Below are 20,103 nucleotides of genomic sequence, written 5' to 3' on the forward strand. Positions count from 1 at the left end.
GACCTGGGTCCAGTTTCATTCTTTTACATATGAATATCCAAGTATCCCAGCACCGTTTATTGAAGGGACTGTCTCTTCTCCACTAAGTATTCTTGGCTCCTTTGTCAAATATTAGTTGCCTATATATGCTGGGGTTTATTTTTGGGCTCTTATTCTGTTCTATTGGTCTATTTGTCTGTTTTTATGCCAGTACCATACTTGATTGATGTCTATAGCTTTATAGTATAGCTTAAAATCAGGAAGTGCGATGCCTCCTGGTTAGTTCTTCTTTCTCAGGATTTCTTTGGCTATTCAGTCTTTTGTAGTTCCATATAAATTTTAGGAATGTTTTTTCTACTTCTCTAAAAAATGCCATAGGAATCTTGATAGAGATTGCGTTGAATCTCTAAGTGGCTTTCAGTAGTATTGATATTTTAACAATATTTATTTTTTCAATTCATGAACACAGGATACCTTTGCATTTATTTGAGTCTTCTTCCATTTCTTTCATCAATGTTTTATAGTTTTCAGCAAAGAGATCTTACACTTCCTTAAATTTATTTCTAAATATTTTATTGTTTTTGATCCTATTGTAAATGGGATCAATTTCTTCATTTCTTTTTCAGATATTTTGTTGTTAGTGTATACAAATGCTAATGATTTTTGTATGTTAATTTTGCCTCCTACAACTTTACTGAATTTATTGATTAGATCTAACAGTTTTTTGCTTGAGTCTTTAGGATATTCTGTATATAAAATCATGTCATCTACAAATAGAGACAATTTTACTTCTTCCTTTCCAGTTTTGATACCTTTTATTTCTTTTTCTTGCCTGATTGCTCTAGCTAGGACTTCCAGTACTATGTTGAATAGGAGTGGTGAGAGTGAGCACCCTTGTCTTGTTCCTGATCTTAGAGGAAAAGCTTTCATCCTTTCAATGCTGAGTATGATGTTAGCTGTGGGCTTGTCATCTATGGCCTTTATCATGTTGAGATCTGTTCCTTCTATGTTTAATTTGTTAAGAGCTTTTGTCATGAATGGATGTTGAATTTTGTTGAGTGCTTTTTCTGTCTATTGAGATGACCATATGATTCTTTTCTTTCATTCTATTAATGTGGTGTATCACATTGATTTGCATATGTTGAGTTCAGTTATCATATTTTTCAGCTCGAGGATTTGTGTTTGGATGTTTTTGATGGTTGCTATTTCCTTGTCAAATTTCTTGTTTTGTTCATGCATTTTTTTTCTAATTTTGTTTTAGTTGTCTATCTGTGTTTTCTTGTAGTTCACTAAACGTCCTTAAGAAGATTATTCTGAATTCTTTGTCTGACAGTTCATCGATCTCCATTTCTTCAGGGTCAGTTATTGAGCTTTATTAGTTTCCTTTGATGGTGTTGTATTTACATGATTTTTTGTGATCCTTGATTCCCTACAATGGTATCTGCACATTTGAGTAATGGGGCTCTTCTTCTAAACTTTACACAGTTCTTTATCAGTCAGCTCAGTTTTGGTTTCTGAGTGTGTCTGCTGGTAATGTCTTTGGGCAAGTGGGGCCTACTCTTATGGTCTGTTTTGGAGCGAGGCAACTGTTCAAGCTCTGAGGATGGGGAGGCGGGTGTGCCACTGGCTGAGAACCGTTGGCTAGGACTGCTGGCTTGGTTCCCAACCCAAGTGAGCCTGTAGGATAGCCTCTGGGGTTGTCTGAATTTTCTGGTCAGGCTTAGTAGAAGTTCTGGACTGGTTACTATATTCAGTAGTAAATGAGGCTATGAATTAGTTTCCCTGCCCTAGCAGGGCAGCAGTCCAGGGCCCAAGGCACCAGTACAGCTAACTGATTGGGAACCCAAGTCAGGCTTGAGTGTGCGCTGATTTCTCTGGTCAGGTGAAGCCACCAGTTTTGCTCTGCAGATGGGAGAAGCTACAGGCTGTGCTCTCTGTTCAGGTGCCTTTGTATATGGGGCTACTGAATGGGCTATGCAGCTTCCTGTGTGCTCTGGTTAGGTTACCTGGTCAGACAGGCTGAAGGCTGTATTCAGTGATGAGCAGGACTACAAATTAGATTCCTTGCACAGGCCCAGCAGGGGAAGTAGTTCTAAAACCAGTCAAGTTCATTGTTTGTTGTCTTAACTCAAGCTGACCTGCACCCCAAGTTTCCCAGCTGAACAGGGCCACTGGCTTCGGTCTGCCAACTGTTGGCTCTCTCTTGGCTCAAGTGTCACTGGACCACACAGCTTTCAGCTGTTTTCTCCAGCCCTTCTTTTCAAATGGGGCCAGAACACACTCTCCATGGCAGATGGGGCTGTGTCTCAGCCCCCTTGCCAGGGCAGGAAGGGAAAGGGCCATTCTAGCTGCTCTCAGTTTCCTACACAGGGTGTCTAGTTGGGAGGGGCCAGGAGCTACCCTCAGTCTTGGCTATGAATTAATCCCTTTGCCTGTACACAGCACAGGAAGCCTCCATACCTGGTACTGGCTTTGCTCTAGTGGCAGTCAGTTCTGTCCATCTGCTTCTTGGCTTGAGCACCACTGGACCACACAGCTTCCAGGAGTTGTCACCAGCCCTCCTGGTCAGATGGGACTGGAAGGCTTTCTCCACTGCAGGTGGGGTTGTGACTCAGCACTTTGCCTGGGCATGGGCAAACCCGACCAGCAAAACTCCTCATTTCCGGATCTGAATCAGGCAGATCTGCACCTCGCCAACTTCTCTGGTCAGAACATGCCCCCAATTTGGTTCTGCAGATGAGCAAAGCCACTGGTTGGGATTCCTACTTGGGCACTGCAGGTATGAACTCCATTTGCCAAGATCCGTATGCTGCTTGTTGCAAGCCCCTCCTCCTTCTCTGCCACAGTCAGATTCCCAGTGATTGAGCCCCGCAGATTGCCCTGCAATCTCATGGTATGACATCAGAGTAGGGGCTCTCGCAAAGCAACTCACAATGCTGGAGGGAGCTGGTTGTCCCCCCTCAGTTCTCTTTTCCCACTGGAGGATCGGGAGGCTCAGGGGACACCTCTCCACATGGTGCTACACTAGCTGGGGGAGGGACAGCGCGGTCAACATTTAACTGCTTCTGTTATTCTTCTAACGTAGTCTGTCTTGGTCTCTGTGGTGCAGGGAGTGCTTTGGCCTCACCCCGATCTTCTAGGATTCTCTCAGTGGTGTCTTGTTCTTGTATAGATGTTAATTGTTCTTCTTGTGAGGGGGAGTGAAGTCAGGAATGACCTATGTCACCGTCTTGGTGCACTCTCTTAACCATTTTTAAGTTTACAGTTCAGTGGCATAAAAACACTCGTATTGTTGTGTAACCACCACTACTATCCATTTCCAGAACTCTTTTCATCTTGCAAAACTGAAACTATTTACCCATTAAACACTAAGTCCCCATCCTCCTCTCCCCCCAGCCCCTGGCAACTACCATTCTACTTTCTGTCTCTATGATTTTGACTACTTTAAGTACTTCATACAAATGGAATCATATAGTATTTGTCTTTTTATGACTGGCTTATTTCACTTAGCATAATGCCCTCAAGGTTAATCCATGTTGTAGGATATGTCAGAATGTCCTTTCTTTTTAAGGCTGAATGATATTCCATTGTATGTATATACCACATTTTGCTTATCCATTCATCCATCAACAGATACTTGGGTTGCTTCCACATTTTAGCTATTATGAATAATTCAGCCCACCTCACTTTTAAACTACTGAACCCCACGTATCCATCAGTCTGCCAAAAGATGTTTATTAAACACTTGATATGTGCACAGCACTGTGACATGAGCCAATCATAAACTGCTGATCTTAAAATTAATAATTTTTAATATTCTGATATACTATTCTATAGCAAGTCAAAATTCCTGTGTTTGGTATTGTCTGAACTAGTTTTGCTTTTTATTTTATTTGTATTCATCAGAATCACTATGATGTGTGTGGAATCTAATTAGATAACACTACTTATAAAGTAGTGTTTCTGAGTGAAAGTAAATTCTGGTTCCTTTCGTATGCTTTCATGAAATAGCTAGAGTAATGCAAACATAATTTTTTTAAAAAATATAGAGAGAGAGTGCATATTACATTTAAAGTGACTCATTTACATTTATCCTCCCTTTTTATAGGAAGAGAAGGTGGAAAGAATGTATATAATCAGCAAATTTGCTCTGAAAGAAATAGTTCCATTACCCACAAATAGAACTTACTGCAAAATTATACATGAGAAATTGTAAGGAAAGCGTTCACAATTGAAACTTTACTGTAGGCGTCTATTAGGAAGAAATGTTAGCTAGAGACCCAATTTCCTTATATAATACTGGCAGAAGCAACTGGCGTTTTTAATAAGCAAAGTCACAAAGTTGCCACAAGTCATATTTTGGTTCATGGATGCAAATTTAGGATATGTTTTCAACTACAGGGAATGTTTACAGAACAGAAGGGACAATTTTTTAAGCAATTTAGTGCATAGGTAGTGATTTTATTTGTTAAAAGGAGTATATAAACCTTGATATGAGTAGGCATTAAAATATATTAAATGTGGTGACTCTGGAGAATTGTGTTTATTACGCAATTTTTCCTCTTTCTTTCTTGAAAATTCATCTTCAAGGTGTCTTTTGCTGAGACACTATTTTACACTAGAAAATCCATACTCATTCCTTACTAGAATGAGTGGGCATGTTATGGCAGTATTTGTATAAAAGTGAGTGTTTTCTATGTCGGAAGGTTGTTCCTCAGCATCCTTCACTTGGCCAAGTCATGGGCCCATTAATCCCAGAAGCAGAATCTATGCAATGAAAATAAACTCCATGGCTTCATTTAGATGACATCATCTAAGTGTTTTCTCCACAAGGTCATAAATACATTGCTTGGCCATGTTGGATATTTGCTGATGGATTGTCAAATTGAAATATGATAATGTTGTGCTCTTCTCTCCTCGGGATTTCAACACACTTCAAATCAAAGCATCGGCCTGTCAGATCAGCTGCATTGGACTGGTCTTGGGTTTTCCTTCCCCTCAGAGATTCAGTGGGATGAATTCTTGCCTTGCCAAACAATCACACCAAAACTCACTTCAGCGGGAGCACTGGAGCAGGGAAAGAAATGCCTTAAATAATGAATAATATTGTTGATGCCAGTGTTAATCATTTGAACGAGATCGTTAATTTTTTAACACTGAACAGGCCATCAATATGTACTTCAGGATTAAGTTTATAGCTAATTGAACCCAGAAAAATCTGGAGACAGTCTAATAGGAGGGTCCCAGGATAGGGAGTTGCATTGGATCTAAAGGGCAAGTCAGCTCCGTGAAGCACCTTCTAAGTCCACAAGCTTTAGGTAAGCCAGCCTCAGACCTGCCGATGCCTTCGACTAATACCTCATCTCGGTGCCAGAGAGAGGATCCTTGAGGGCTAGAGCTGGAGCACAATTTATTGGATTTTAAAGGGACTAATTATAACACAGCTATGGGGGAGCCCTCTTCCTTTCTCACTTTCTTCCTCTCTGAGTTTACATAATTCCAAGCAATAAAAATTATATATCTTGGCAATTACAGACTAGAACTGTACCTTCCTAGGCAGGTGTGAGTTCCACTAAAAACCCTGAGGATTCGTTTTCTTCATTTTGGCAATCTCTTTCCACCCACTTCCCCCAATCCTCTTGACTATTCCTCCAACATTTTCTCCAACTCTGATCCATTTATTAGTGTTACATCAACATGTAAAGCTTCACATATCTAGCACACAGAGAGATTTCACTAAATGTGGACCAAATGCACACCCTGAATGCGATGATGAAGGGCAAAGTTACTATGGTTACTTCAGATATTAGACTTCTACTTATGTAAATTATCTTCTGTGTAAAAGTGCAAAAGAAACTGGCCTCTGAGGACACTTAAACCAACATCCTCAAAAGACTTCATTCATATTCTAATTTGCAACTGAATAAAACTTCGCCTCCTTTCTCTGCTTCCCCAGTTATCTTTTTAAGTTACTTCGTTTATACTGGAACATTCTCCTCTTGCTTCCTCTCCTTCTCCCTTAGTCCCTGTGTGAACTGGTGAGATGGTTATGATTGAATAATAACTAGAGGTGTTTTTGTATTTGACAGAATGTTACCAAAGTCAAATGACAGTTGACCATTGTGGAGAGGTCGTAATGGGCAGGCATGATATATGAAATGAGCACCTAGGAGCCCAAGCATATAAATTAATGAAGAATAATGTGGCCATGATTTCTGATCAGTGAATTAAGGAGCATTAATTTCACCACTCAGACTGTCAGAAATCACATCATTCAGTTTGTTCATTTCTATTACATAAATTTTTTTCCATGTTTGCCAGAATAGTAGAAGAAAGACTATTGGGGGGTTAGGAGCAAAAACATCCTTTAGAAATATATAGACCACTCACGAAAAGATACCATTAAGAGAGAGAGAAAGCAAACCACAGTGTAGAATAAGATATTTATACATAGGTGGGTAGGTAGGTAGATATCTGACAAAGAGTTCAAATCCAGAAAATGTAAAGGATTTCTACAAATCAATAAGAAAAGTCAGGCAACCCAATTGAAAAATGGGAAAAAGACTTGAACCAGATGCATCAAAGAGAGATTGCCAAATGGCAATAAATAGATGACAAGGTGCTCAATATCATTAGTCATCAGGGAAATGCAATTTAAAACCACAATGATATACCATTACACACAACCAGCATAGTTTAAATAAAAGACAACACCAGGTGCAGCATGAATGTGAAAAACTGGAACACTCATGCACTGCTACTAGGAGCGTAAATTGATACATTGTTAGAAAACTGTCTGGCCGTATATATTAAAGCTGAACATAAGCGTATCCCATGACCTAGAAATTCCACTCCTAGGTATATACTCAACAGAATTTCCTGTGATGGTCACCAAAGTACTTGCACAAGGATAATTATAACAGTGTTATTTCTAATAGCATCAAACTAGGAATTGCCCAACTATCTATCAACAATTGAATGGATAAATTAGTTGAGATATACTCATTCATTGGCATACTATAGAATAATGAAAACAAAATAAACTCCTGATACTTTTGTGAATTAGCCTCATGAACGTAATATTGCCTGAAAGAAGCCAGACACAACTGAGTACATACTGCGGGATTCCAGTTATATAAAGTAAGTTCAAACGCAGACAAAACTGATGTTAGAAGTCAGGATATGCTTATCCTGTGGATGGAGTTAATCCCTGGAAGGAGATAGAAAGTGAGCTTCTGGGGTGCTAGTAATATTTCATTTTTTGCTCTGGATACTAGTGACTTGGAAATTAAATACTTGTATTAACTCACTCCACCAATAAAAGAGCCCAGTCTTTTAACTCCCAATCCTACCAGAAGATTCTACCCAAGAGAAGCTGGTCAGAAACCATGGTGGGCCCCTTAAATTAAGGGAAACTGGGCCAGGGCTGTGGAAAGGGATGAATGTGTAGACCAAACAGAATCATTTAACACAAGCTGCTGATGCTCTCAGCACCCCTTTGGTTTTCCTGGCTTCGTATGGCCAGATGGCAGAATGCCTTCTCTGGGAGCCCTTGACTCCAACCTTGGTGGCGTTTTGAAGACTTCCTGGATGGCACCTCAGATCAGAGTTGGCTTTTCTTCCTCCTCACCCTGCTACTCGGTTTCGGGGTCATAGATACAACTCACCTTGCCCTTAATACAGTGGATTTAAGATACTAGCCAACCCCAGGAGTGAGGACTTTGCCAACTGAATTTTGGAAACTGATTGATTTTGGCCATTTTTTTTTAAGTTCTTGAGGATGCCAAAATAAACTTGCCTTAGTGGCAAATCAGACAAGATCTACCAGTTTGGCAACAGACTTGCTAAACTTCTGAAAAGCAGGAGTCTGAAATGACAGTAACTAGGAGAATGGGGATCAAATGAGAAGAGAGTAGTTAATGATGCCCTTTGACCAGAAATTCCACCACTGGCTATAAAGCTTACTTTGAATAAGTTAGACTGACAGGGTACGACAGAAAAGAACTGTATTCTTTTTCACCACTGCCCCTTCAAACCCTCTATGAAAGTAGTTCTCAAAGTGTGCTCCCTGGACCAGCAGCTTCAGCATCACCTGGGAACTTGATAGAAATACAAATTCTCAGCTCCTCCCACAACTATTGAATCAGAAACTCAGGGGGTGGGGCCCAGCAATCTGTCTTTTAAGAAGCCCTCCAGGTAAATCTGGTGCATGCTAAAACTTGAGAACCAGCTGTTATGTCAACTTCATATTTCAGTGTATTTGTTGGAAGGGGAAGGACATATGGCTTACATATTCTTCAGTTTGGGCTCTGGGGAAGAAATATCTAGTAAAGAAAACAATTAAGACTTTCAAATAGTGCTCAAGGCACCACAGGGTTGAAAAGTGCCTTTATTGGGAAGATCAGCAATGCTTAACTCAGGCTGCACGTTAGAGTCACCAGAAAAGATTTTAAAATATACTCTGTGCATGTCTCATCCCCAGAGAGTCTGATTTAACGGGTATTGGGTGAGGACTCAGGCATCAGTATTTTTTAAAAGTGCCCCTACTCTTACATATAGCCAAAGTTGTAAACTAATAGCAGTTTAGATCACCAAACTCCCTACACCTGCTGATGCAATTATTCCTGTTTTTGAAGAGTTGCTTCCCCGGGCTCCAGGTTCCATTGTTCAGTTTTCTGTTCATCTTCATATCTAATCAAAGTCTCCCTTTCTGTGGTTTGATACATTTGAATTAAAATATTTGTTGATGATCTGCAATGTAGCCAGTGCAACTGTGAAAATAAGAGTACCCATCACCGCCAATGTGGTTCTCCTCCAGTTCTTCAAAAGTGTGAAAGTGGTTTTTTTTGTGTGTAGATGAGTAGTTTGGGCTCTGGGTCAAGCAGTTCTGAATTTGAGTGCCAGCCTCACTCCTGATTATGAAAGAAGCAATCTTGAGCAAGTAAGTTCACCTCAGGGACCCTTGGTTTCCTCATTGGTAAAAGGAGGCTATTATGGTGCCAACTCACAGTACATTGTTGGGAGGATAAAATGAAACGTGCAGAAAAAGCGCTTAGCACAGCACCTAGGATATCAGTAAGCCCTCACTGTGCAGTCTCTATTACTGAGGGCCCATTTCAGGCCATCTATCACTTCCTCCCCAACTTCTCTGGAATTAGACTATTGGAGTTCAACCCCAGCCCACCCCATCCACCTCAATAGCTGTTTGACCTTGGGCATATTATATAACCCCTCTAAGCCTCAGATACCTTATCTGTAAAATGGGGATAATATTAGAACCTCACGTGAGAATTAAATGAGATAAGTCCTAGAGATTATTTAGCCAAGTGCAAATCATTGTTTGGTCATTACAATAGCATAATTTCATAGATACTTATTTAAAAATCATTTCAGGACAATTCTCTTATTGAAGGGCTTTCAGGATGTAGACTCCCAGATGACTGGTCTTCCATTAAGTTAGTATTTGGGTTGGGATTGGGGTTGGGGTTAGTGTTGCAGTTAGTATGAGTATTAATTTAAACAGAATTAATTGTGTGTCTAGGGGATTTTGGTGCAGAAGGAAAGAAGCTAGCTTTACCTGTTGCCAGTTTCCCAGTCCCCCCTGATGCCTCTCGCTCTTCCCTCTGGGGCTTCTCAGCTCGCTTCTCCCTTTAAGAGCCCTCTTCTCTTTCCTCACCCATGCAGCTCTTACCAGCAGGACTGAGAGGTGCAGCCTTGGTGGGCAAGTACTTTTCCTTTCTTCAGCACCAATCAGACTTAATCCATAGTCTGGCTCCAGCCGCTTTCCTCTTCCCCTCACTTAGGACAAAATCCTCTTGATGCCCAGGAAACATACCACTTCCCTTCAAAGGTGGTTAAATTCTTTCAAACCCACTGAAACCCCCCCCTTCCTAATGGCTTCTAATTTGAGAACCAATACCAGTCATTCTTTTGTCTCTGGTGTTTGGAAACTAAAATATCCTTTAAGCCCATCTGTGAAGCAGCCGATTCAATTAAATTTTGAGATAAGTGCACATGAAGCATAATTGAGAAAAGAAAAGAAGCTTGCTTTAAGAAATAAGAAATTCTCAGTGATTATAGGACTACATGCATTGTGAGTCTCTGCTTCCAAATGTGCCTGCTTTTCGTGAGTCACATGATCTTATGCCAGTTTGTGCAAACTGTTGTCAAGGCTGCCAGGATGATTTCCCTGTATCTATGCATGAACGACTGTTCAGGACAGTTAATGGAAGTTCCATGTGTTTGCTGACTGGAGGGGCGCTGAGGGAGGAATTAAAAGGATTATCTTAAATGCATCCATTAAGACTTGAGTCAAGCCAAAAGTCATGTGGTTCAAACAGGAGCCAACTTTTTCTTTATATTAGCAATGAATTATGAAACATTTCACTAATAATCAACTACTAACTAATCCAGGTAGGTACTGTTAACTTCTTGGGTTACCATCAAAAACTCTACGTCTCAGAGCAGCCTCTCCCAGTGGTCCAGCTCTTACCACCTTACTAGGCTTCCTAAATTAGACATTCTGAGTTTGAAGGAGTTTTGAAGGTCATGAAGCCCAGCTCTTGGCTAGGCATGAATTCACTCTACAATAGCTTCCTAAGTGAACATCCAGGCCATTCTGGAAACCTAGTATGGCCAGTTCTATATGAGGTCTTACTGTGAGGTGAATGCCTCTGGTCTAAGAAGATCTGTGTTGATTGAAACATAGTGGCTCTTCCCATTCAACAAGCAGATCTTTTGATCCTTCAACATTTCCATCGCTGTGTTCCACTTTACCAAACTCTGAGTTGGCTGAAGCCTCAACCCCAGCACAAGCCTTTGACACTCTGTGGAACAACTCCTGGGTGCTGTTCCTGCTTTGGTTCCCCTGGACCATGCTCTAACTGCCTCCTGCCCTCCAACCTCACCTATGTGGAGGAATTAATAGAGCTGATGATACTGTGTCTGTGCTGTCTAGTTTTAGGAGGACCAGCCACATCACACAGCAAATCAGCTGACAGATCTCCACAAATAGGGGATTTACCACCATGGAGGCTGCTAATTTCCCTTTCAAACCCCTGACTGTTAAATATTCTTCCTAACACTGAGCTGAGAGCTGCACCTCTGCAGTGGTAAGATAACATAGTGATTAAGTATGGTTCAGAGGTTACATTGACTAAGTTCTGGTCTTAGCTCTACCACTTCCTTGGTTGAGCCTTTACCAAATTTCTCAGTATATCCAAACCTCACCTTTCTAGCCTTTAAAATGGAAATAGTAGAAGTAAGCATTTTGTAGGAATATTGTGAACATAAATGAGGATTTTTATAAAGCACTTAGCAGCACGGGGACTGGCATGTATCAGTTCTTAAATTTTTGTTGTTGTGGTTGCTTTGCTGTTGTTATTCTGCCTTTTCATCTTAATCTTTCTCACTGGAATTATATGTAATAAGTCCATATCTTCTAAGTAACAGCCCTTCACTGGTTTGAAGACAATTTTCATATCCCACCAGAGGACTTTTTCTTTCTGGAATGAAGATTCTTACTATTTTAACCATTTATTTTGTAAAATGGATTTGAATCCCATCCCTATAGCATAGAGGATCAGAGGATCAGAGCATATGGTGCAGATTCAGACATGGTAGGTTCAAATATAATCTCCAGTTCTTATTAACTTCAGGAATTGAGGCAAATCATGTTCCCTTTCCTTTGATAAAGGTGGTCTAATAGTGAGTTGTGATTTGGGGGTACGGTTACATCATAGTGTTTTTCACATTTAACTTACCATCGAAACCCCAGGTCTTTTTCAGATATGTGATGTACTTTAGCAGTTGGTGTTTATTTTAGGGGGATGGGAAGGTGAAATGGGAGTAGCAGCGAGGAGGAGAAATCATAGCCTGGGATCCCATGAAGGGAGCAGGAGTCAGAAAAGGCAAGAGAGCAAGAGGCAAAAGAGCCAAAACGACAATGTGATATCCTGCTGGCCTCTGCAGAGTAGCAAGTGCAACTGATTGATAGCTCTTGCAGGTCTACCAGCTTGTGACAGGCTATGTAAACAACTCTTTCTTGGAATCATGAGGAAAAGAGATATATTGATCTACTCATGTCACTTTCCGTTTTCAAGGGCTTGCTCCATGGGGCAATCATTCACCCATACCTCCAAGTTGCACATGCATGGACACTGAACAGATCCTCAGATGTCTCACTCTCAGAAGGAGGCAGAAGTGTATGAGGCAGGTACGAGGCAACGTGCCTCTGAAGATGGTCACTTGAGCAGTAGCTAAGGCCAGAAAAAGTGCCCAAGACCCTGGAGACCACTGAGGTCAAGAGGAGCTAGAATGCATCAAGGTTGTTGTGTTACACTCATACAGTTGATGTTTTTAACCTACTGCAGGACTTTGTATGTGTGCCTATTACATGTCCTCTTGTTAATTGGTCCCTCCTAACAACCCATGATGTCTTGTTGAGTCTCTGTCATTCAGTGTAGTCACAATGGCTAACATACTCATTGTTGTGCACAATTCACTTGATCAGTGTTCCACAGGGTCTTCAAGATATTGGGGGGAAAAAAAGAAGTTGAATGAGAGGGGCCCTGTCAGGCGTGTCACTTCATTGCTTTGCATCAGGTTTCAGTATATCAATGGGAATCCCTCCCTTCCTTGAAATTGGTCCTGACCAGAACTGCCAAAAATCACTCCTTTCCCATTATGGCCTGCACACACAGCACCAGCTTTAATAGAAGGAAATAGCCATTAAGCTACCAGAGTATTTAGATGATTTATCTCAAAATTGATTTATCTATTGTCCCAATCGTTTCCAACCTTTGCCTTGCAGTCCCATGGATCAACTAAAGTTTAAGTTGCCTGAAGAAGTTCCATGCAAATACAGCAGCAAACTGAGTAGAAAATAAGTCCTGCTTTTTATGCTACAAATCCTCTGTTTGATCTAATCCCTTCCTTGAAGCTTCAGCAGCAGAAACAAAAACACCAAGGTGCATACAAGGCTAATCAGTGCGTCGAAAGACATTTAAACACAAAAAACTCCTCATGACATTTTATATTTATAGACATTTCCATTTAAGTTATACTGATGCATTCAAATAAGTGTTTCCATTTATTAATCCTCTATTTTTCCATTTTTAATAAAAAATTTAAAGGCCTGAAGTATTATTGGAATTCCCATTTATTAGGACTATGTAGTCAGGTAACCTTATAGTAGAATCAATGATAATACAAATAATTTTATTCACTGCATCTCATACACATGTATGACAATTTTATGTCACTATTTTTTTCTCCTCTTGGCTTAACTCAGTTTGAATTAAAATATTGAGAGAAATATCTTCTGCAACAAACATTGTTTAAAGTTAAAAGCAAAAATACGATATCACAAAATGAGATTCCATCTTTATAGACGGTAGAAAGTCAGATTCCTTCCAAGGAATGGTAAGTGTCCAGGGTGATGAAGGTAATGAAATAAAGAAACAAGAAGGCGTTCTCTTACAGTCTTCCTACATATGTTAAATATAAGCTGGCGTGGAGTCCTTCCAGATTAATTTCCATAAAGTGTCATCATATTAAGAAGTTCTAGAAGGGCAGGACCATATCTACTTGATTGACTATGAATAGTACCTAGCTATCCACAAAAATGCATTAATAAATCTTTTGAAGATCACAGTCAATACAGAGAGTCTTTGTCATTTTATTTTAGATCTATAAACATTTTTTCTGTTTGCTTTCAGTTGACAAAGCACTTTTATGTTCATTATGTCATTTGATCCTCACAATTATCTGGTGATGTAGGCAGGGAAAACAATCCTCATTTTACAGATGGATAATCTGAGGTTAGAAGAGGCCGTTGTGTACAGCAAGGGTTGACTCCTTATTTAGATGGGAATATTTGGGGTATTGTGAATATGGGAAATTTCAGAGATGTGTAAGTGCATTCTGAGTCTTTTTTTTTTTTTTTGTGAGGAAGATCAGCCCTGAGCTAACATCCATGCTAATCCTCCTCGTTTTGCTGAGGAAGACGGGCTCTGAGCTAACATCTATTGCCAATCCTCCTCCTTTTTTTTTCCCCCCAAAAGCCCCCGTAGATAGTTGTACGTCATAGTTGCACATCCTTCTAGTTGCTGTATGTGGGACGCGGCCTCAGCATGGCCGGAGAAGTGGTGCGTCGGTGCACGCCCGGGATCCGAACCCGGGCCGCCAGTAGCGGAACGCATGCACTTAACCACTAAGCCACGGGGCCGGCCCTAATCCCACCATCTTAAATCTCAGAATTAGGCCGTACAACTATCTACGGGGGCTTTGGGGGGGGAAAAAAAAAGGAGGAAGATTGGCAATAGATGTTAGCTCAGAGCCCGTCTTCCTCAGCAAAACGAGGAGGATTAGCATGGATGTTAGCTCAGGGCTGATCGTCCTCACAAAAAAAAAAAAAAAAAGACTCAGAATGCACTTACACATCTCTGAAATTTCCCATATTCACAATACCCCTAATATTCCCATCTAAATAAGGAGTCAACCCTTGCTGTACACAACGGCCTCTTCTAACCTCAGATTATCCATCTGTAAAATGAGGATTGTTTTCCCTGCCTACATCACCAGATAATTGTGAGATTAATGTGAGATTAATTTTATATTTGCTGCCTTAAATACACTAGACAATAGAAGTAAAATACTTAATACTTTCAGTGTATAATAGCTGTCAACACAGAGTAAACCATGTAAGTGGAGTTGTATATTTATTGGTCATCTAAAAATAGCTTTGATTGATGGAACATGAGCAAGAAAAATAGCACTAAATCAAAGATAGTATTTCTGACACTTGAAATAGATTCTCAGATCTCTTGGGGGAAAAGATCATAAAGATATAATCTCATTTATAAACACAATCTCTCCCCTCAATTCTTATACTTAATGGGGTGGTAGTAAATATTTAACAGTCAACTCTCTGGGGGGAAAAAAAAACCCTGACTTGAGCATTTGCCAAGTTAACTCCTTGGGTTAACTTGTCTCTAATGTTGGATAAGACCCTTCTCATTTCTAGGTCTGTTTCCTCATTTGTTAAATACCTATGATTTCATTATATTCAAAACATGACTGAATATACGACTGAGCTCCCTCAAGGTGGCTTTTAATCCTGCTCCCGCTTGGAAAAGACTAATATTTCCAACGTGCTATCTCTATTTCTTCCCTCAGTAGTAAGACCAGTGACTCAGAGCAATTGAGTCTTGGGTAATAAGGTAGCATTGATTACAATTGTTTACCATGAGGCCTAATGGTTGATTGTAGGAATTCTCTGCTGCAAAGTTTTTTATTTGCTTGCTGCTGATGGAGTAGTTGAGTACTTGGTCACTTGCCTGAAAGTTCTCGATTCACCTTCAAGGAGTAGGAAAAGATAGTGAAGCAGAGAGAGGGCACACTTGGCTCTAAGAGCAGTGAATTTGGGAGGTGACATCGTCACCATCATTGGGAGACAGTTGAGTGTGGTTGCGAAGAGCATGAGCCCTATTCAGAATTACAGAGGTTCAAACCCTGGCTCAGCCTCTCGCTATGGTCCCTTGGGCAAGTGAGTGTAGAATAAGGATAATAATTAAATCTACCTCACAGGATTGTTATGAGGATTAAATGGAACAATCCGTGTAAAGGATTTAGCATTGTGCCTGACTCATAGTAAGCATCCGACAAATGTAAGCTATCAGCATCATCATCGTTTTTCACTACAAATGTGATGGGCATGTACTAGTTTCCTAGGGCTGCCATAACAGATTACCACAAACTAGGTGGCTTAAACCAACAGAAATTGATTATCTCACCAAATTTATTCTGGAGACCAAAAGTCCAAAATCAAGATGTTGGCAGGGCCATGCTTCCTCTGAAGGCATTAGGGGAGGATCCTTCTTTGCCTCTTCCTACCCCCTGGTGGTTGCTAGAATTCCTTGGTTTCTTTGACTTGTGGCTGTATTGTTCCAATTTCTGCCTCCATCCTCACATGGTGTTCTCCTCTCTGTGTCTGCGTCCCTGCACGTCTGTCTTAGAAGGGCAGAAGTTATTGGATTTAGGGCTCACTCTAATCCGGTAAGATATCACGTTAACTAGTTACCTCTGAAAAGACCCATTTCCGATTAAGAAAATAAGTCACATTCTGAGGTTCTAGGTGCATGTGAAATTTTGGGGAACACTATTCAATCCAATACAGGTGATTCATATTCTTGCTATAACCTCTTCATCTCCTCCACTCCACCAAGTCTCTGCTCACATCTTATGTCTCTGCTAGGATGTCGTATCATCCTGGAAACTTCCAGTGCTCTTGAGAGTTGAAACAGGAAGCATAGGCATCAGTCTTCTAACTTCAAGGTTTTTTTCATTTTTAGAATGAAAGAGTTGGAACCATAACCCCAAGATCTCCTCCAACTAGCCAAATGTAAAATGATCTTTTCTTCACTCCAAATATTGGTGAGTGTTCAGAAGGGCACTAATTTGAGTAGTGTTGATCGCATGTGAAAGGAACAAGACTGCAAATACTAAGTAAGCATTTTCAATCTGTTGATAAATGTGTGAAACTCCTATGGCAGGTGCAAGAGAAAGTTCCAATTAAAAATTAGCTTCCATACGCATTTATAGATTGTGCTGTTGACTCCAGCATTTTGCTGTTGCCTATTAAAGCAGGAGGGAGTTGACAGGTAAATTTCCTCTACTGGATTCCTCTATAGGTCAGAAAATAGTTTTGCACAGTTTTTGGAATTCATCCAAACTATTTAATGAGTCCTTTCTTGTCTGTAGATGCTGTAATTCAACCCTTTTGCTTTGTTAAAAAATGTTGTTAAAAGTGTAAATATGACTTTAGATGATGTTCAAGAATCATAAAATACAAGCTTTCTACTGAAAGAGATGGTAAAGGTCACCTGGTCACTCTAGTCACATTTTAAGTGTGTGTCCCTGCTACATCCTGTCAATGTGTCACCCATGCTGCTTATAGGAAGCTCTTTTCTCTAGGAATGGCTCTGACTTTTAGAAATTTCTTTCTGTTAATTGTTAGAATAAATGAAAAACGTGTAATTTGCTTGTGTTAATATCAGAATCATTTTTAGGTATTCGAGCACCATCTTAAAGAATCTTGAAGTCCTAACTGATCCAGCTCCGAGATAAGTACCACTTCTTGCAGTGAGTTGGGATTTCACTTTAAGAGAGGGATTTTTACCTGCAGTGGTAGCCCCATTCTCAGGCATTTATAGGACTCTCACCCGCCTGTTAATAACAAATACCTACCTTCCACCAAATGGTGACTTCGACCTCAAACCTTCCAACAAGTGAGAAGCAGCTTCTCACCAAAAGGCTGTAGACTTATTTAGAACAGTGATTCTCAAACTTGAAAGTATATATAAATTATCTTAGATCTCGTTAAATTGCAAATTCTGATTCTGAAGATGGGGCCTGAGATTTGGCATTTCTAACAAGCTCTCATGCAGTAGTAACAAGAATTTATAGAGGGGGCCCACCTGGTGGCGTAGTGGTTAAGCGCACGCACTCTGCTTCGGTGGCCCAGGGTTTGCAGGTTCAGATACAGGGCACTCACCGACGTACCACTTGTCAAGCCATGCTGTGGCGGCGTCCCATATAAAGTGGAGGAAGATGGGCACGGATGTTAACCCAGGCCAATCTTCCTCAGCAAAAAGAGGAGGATTGGCATCGGATGTTAGCTCAGGGCTGATCTTCCTCACCAGAAAAAAAAAAGAATTTATAGAATGCATCATGGTTTTGGTTCCAATCTGAATAAAAACAAAATTCTATATTTGTATTAGTTTCCTGTGGATGTTTTAACAGATTACATCAAAATTGGGTGGTTTGAAACATCAAAAATCTATTTTCTAACAGTTTTGGAGGCCAGAAGTCTGAAATCAGTTTTGCTGGGCTAAAATCAAGATGTCAGCAGGGCCGTGCTCCCCTCAGAGGCTCTAGGACAGGATTTGTTCTTGCCTCTTCTGGCTTCTTATGGCTGCCAGCATTCTATGGCTTGTGATCAAATCACTCCGGTCTCTGCCTCCATAGTCATGTTGCCTCCTCCTCTTCTGTTTGTCTGAAATCTCCCTCTGCCTCATTTTTATAAGGATACTTATGATTGCATTTAGGACTTACCCAGATTATCCAGGATAATCTCCCCATCTCAAGATCCTTAACTTAATCACACCTGCAAAGATCCTCTTTTCCATATAAGGTAATACTTACAGGTTGCAGGAATTAGGACCTGATGCCTTTGAGGGCCATTATTTAGCCTACCACAGTATTCCTCTTGGAAAATACAGAACTCCTGTGTGGGTCCTAGGCAACGGTAGCAAAACCCTCAGATACAGGTAGGTTCAGGTCTGATGTAAAACCTTGTTTCATTGCAGGTAATGGAGGATGTTCTCCTTTCTTATAATTTCTTGTGTGTACACAACGCCTTAAAGCACTTTTCTTGCAGGTTTTCCTTTTTTTTAAAGGGGGTATTTAGAAACAAACATCTCCAAATCCGTCTTGTTTTGTTTTAATCCACATTAAAGGGTAAAAAGACAAGACCAATAAAATTAATCATGACGTGAAGCCTGGGGGTTGCACATTCTGAGCATATTTTAAGTTCTCAGAGGCCAGCTTCATATCTGAGGATTATTGAGCAGAAAATTACAAGGAGGAGAAGGCCTCTTTCTACTTTGAGTCCAGAGACAGAACTCTTAAGATAGTAAAGTTATAGAATAATAATTCTTACGATGAGTAGCACGGTGTCAAATTTACATTGTTGCATGGTGTTCATTTGCTCACTCATTTGTGTATGGTTAATTCAGTCAAGTTTGTACCGGATACTGTGACGGGGGCAGCAGAATCTAGAGATGAGTCAAGATCCAGTGCCTGCCCTCAGATGCACATGCAGTATGTAGTAAAACCAAAGCAAGACAAAAGAATAAATTCAGCCATGTAAAGATATTGGAATTTTTTTAATTTTTGCTTTAAAATGTTGCTTTAATCTGGCAGTACAATTACTGTCAACTATGGAAAGTTTGGAAAACCATACTGAACCCTTGGAAGAAAAAAAGGCCATGGATTCAAAACAAGGACTTAAATATATCACCGTGTGGTATTAATATTAAAATTCTGTCTATAGTTTCTGTAGTTCATATCTGTAATTTTCAAAAGGCATCAGTTTTCTCTTCTTGACCAATTATTTGGAACAGGGAAATGTTATGGTCTAATAAAATATACATGATCACATGTCTCTTGGAAAGCAGGATGAAAGAAAGAATTTTCAAACAATTTCTGAGTTTATGCTCACGTGTGTGTGTTTTTATCAGACTCTGATGGTGTCCTCCCTGCCCTTTAGTTTGATGCAGATAATTATGTAAGGTCTGCTAAACTCCAGTTCATCTTGAAAACATGGAAAGCGTAGTCTAATCACCATTTAGCAGCAATTAGCAATCCATCCTTTCAGGGATTCACAGTCCAAGTCCACTCAATGGATAATTGCAACAATTAACTCCCCGTACGTCTCCGTAGTTTTGGACAAGACAGTCTTACTTTCATTAGCATAAAACCTAGGCTTGATGGAGACCTCCCAGTGCTGAAAGCTGAAGCAGAGATTTAAAAAAATGATAATAAAAAGTTACTGTCTCCAACTAGCCCTCATCCACTAGATAAGACTGACTGATGATATTCCTCATGTTGTCTAAAGTACCTGTGGAAATGTAGTGTCTCAGAATTCAGCCTTACCTCTGAGCCATCCAGTGGTAGATGCACTGTCCATGCATATAATCCAAGGGCAATTACATGATGAGAAACTGAAAACGTGAGAAATCTTCTCTGTCTGACGATTTAGATTGTTTATTCTGGTTTTTAGCAGAATAAAGCAACGTTAGAGGTCTTAGGCATGTTGTAGCCAAAGACAAAGAAACAGATTTAAAACCAGTAGTTGGATCATCTCTGATATGAATTCATACATTCAAGAGATATATAATGATAATGATGATAGAAGGATGATAGAGATAGATGATAGGTGACTGATAGAGATGATAAAGATAGATAGATACATACATAGAGATGATAAAGATAGATACATACATACATAGATGATAGATAGATAGATATTGCTTGTCATCGTCTTACTGTGTGCCAGGCACT

This window comes from Diceros bicornis, chromosome 2, assembly GCF_020826845.1.
Source record: "Diceros bicornis minor isolate mBicDic1 chromosome 2, mDicBic1.mat.cur, whole genome shotgun sequence".
NCBI classification, from domain to species: Eukaryota; Metazoa; Chordata; class Mammalia; order Perissodactyla; family Rhinocerotidae; genus Diceros; species Diceros bicornis.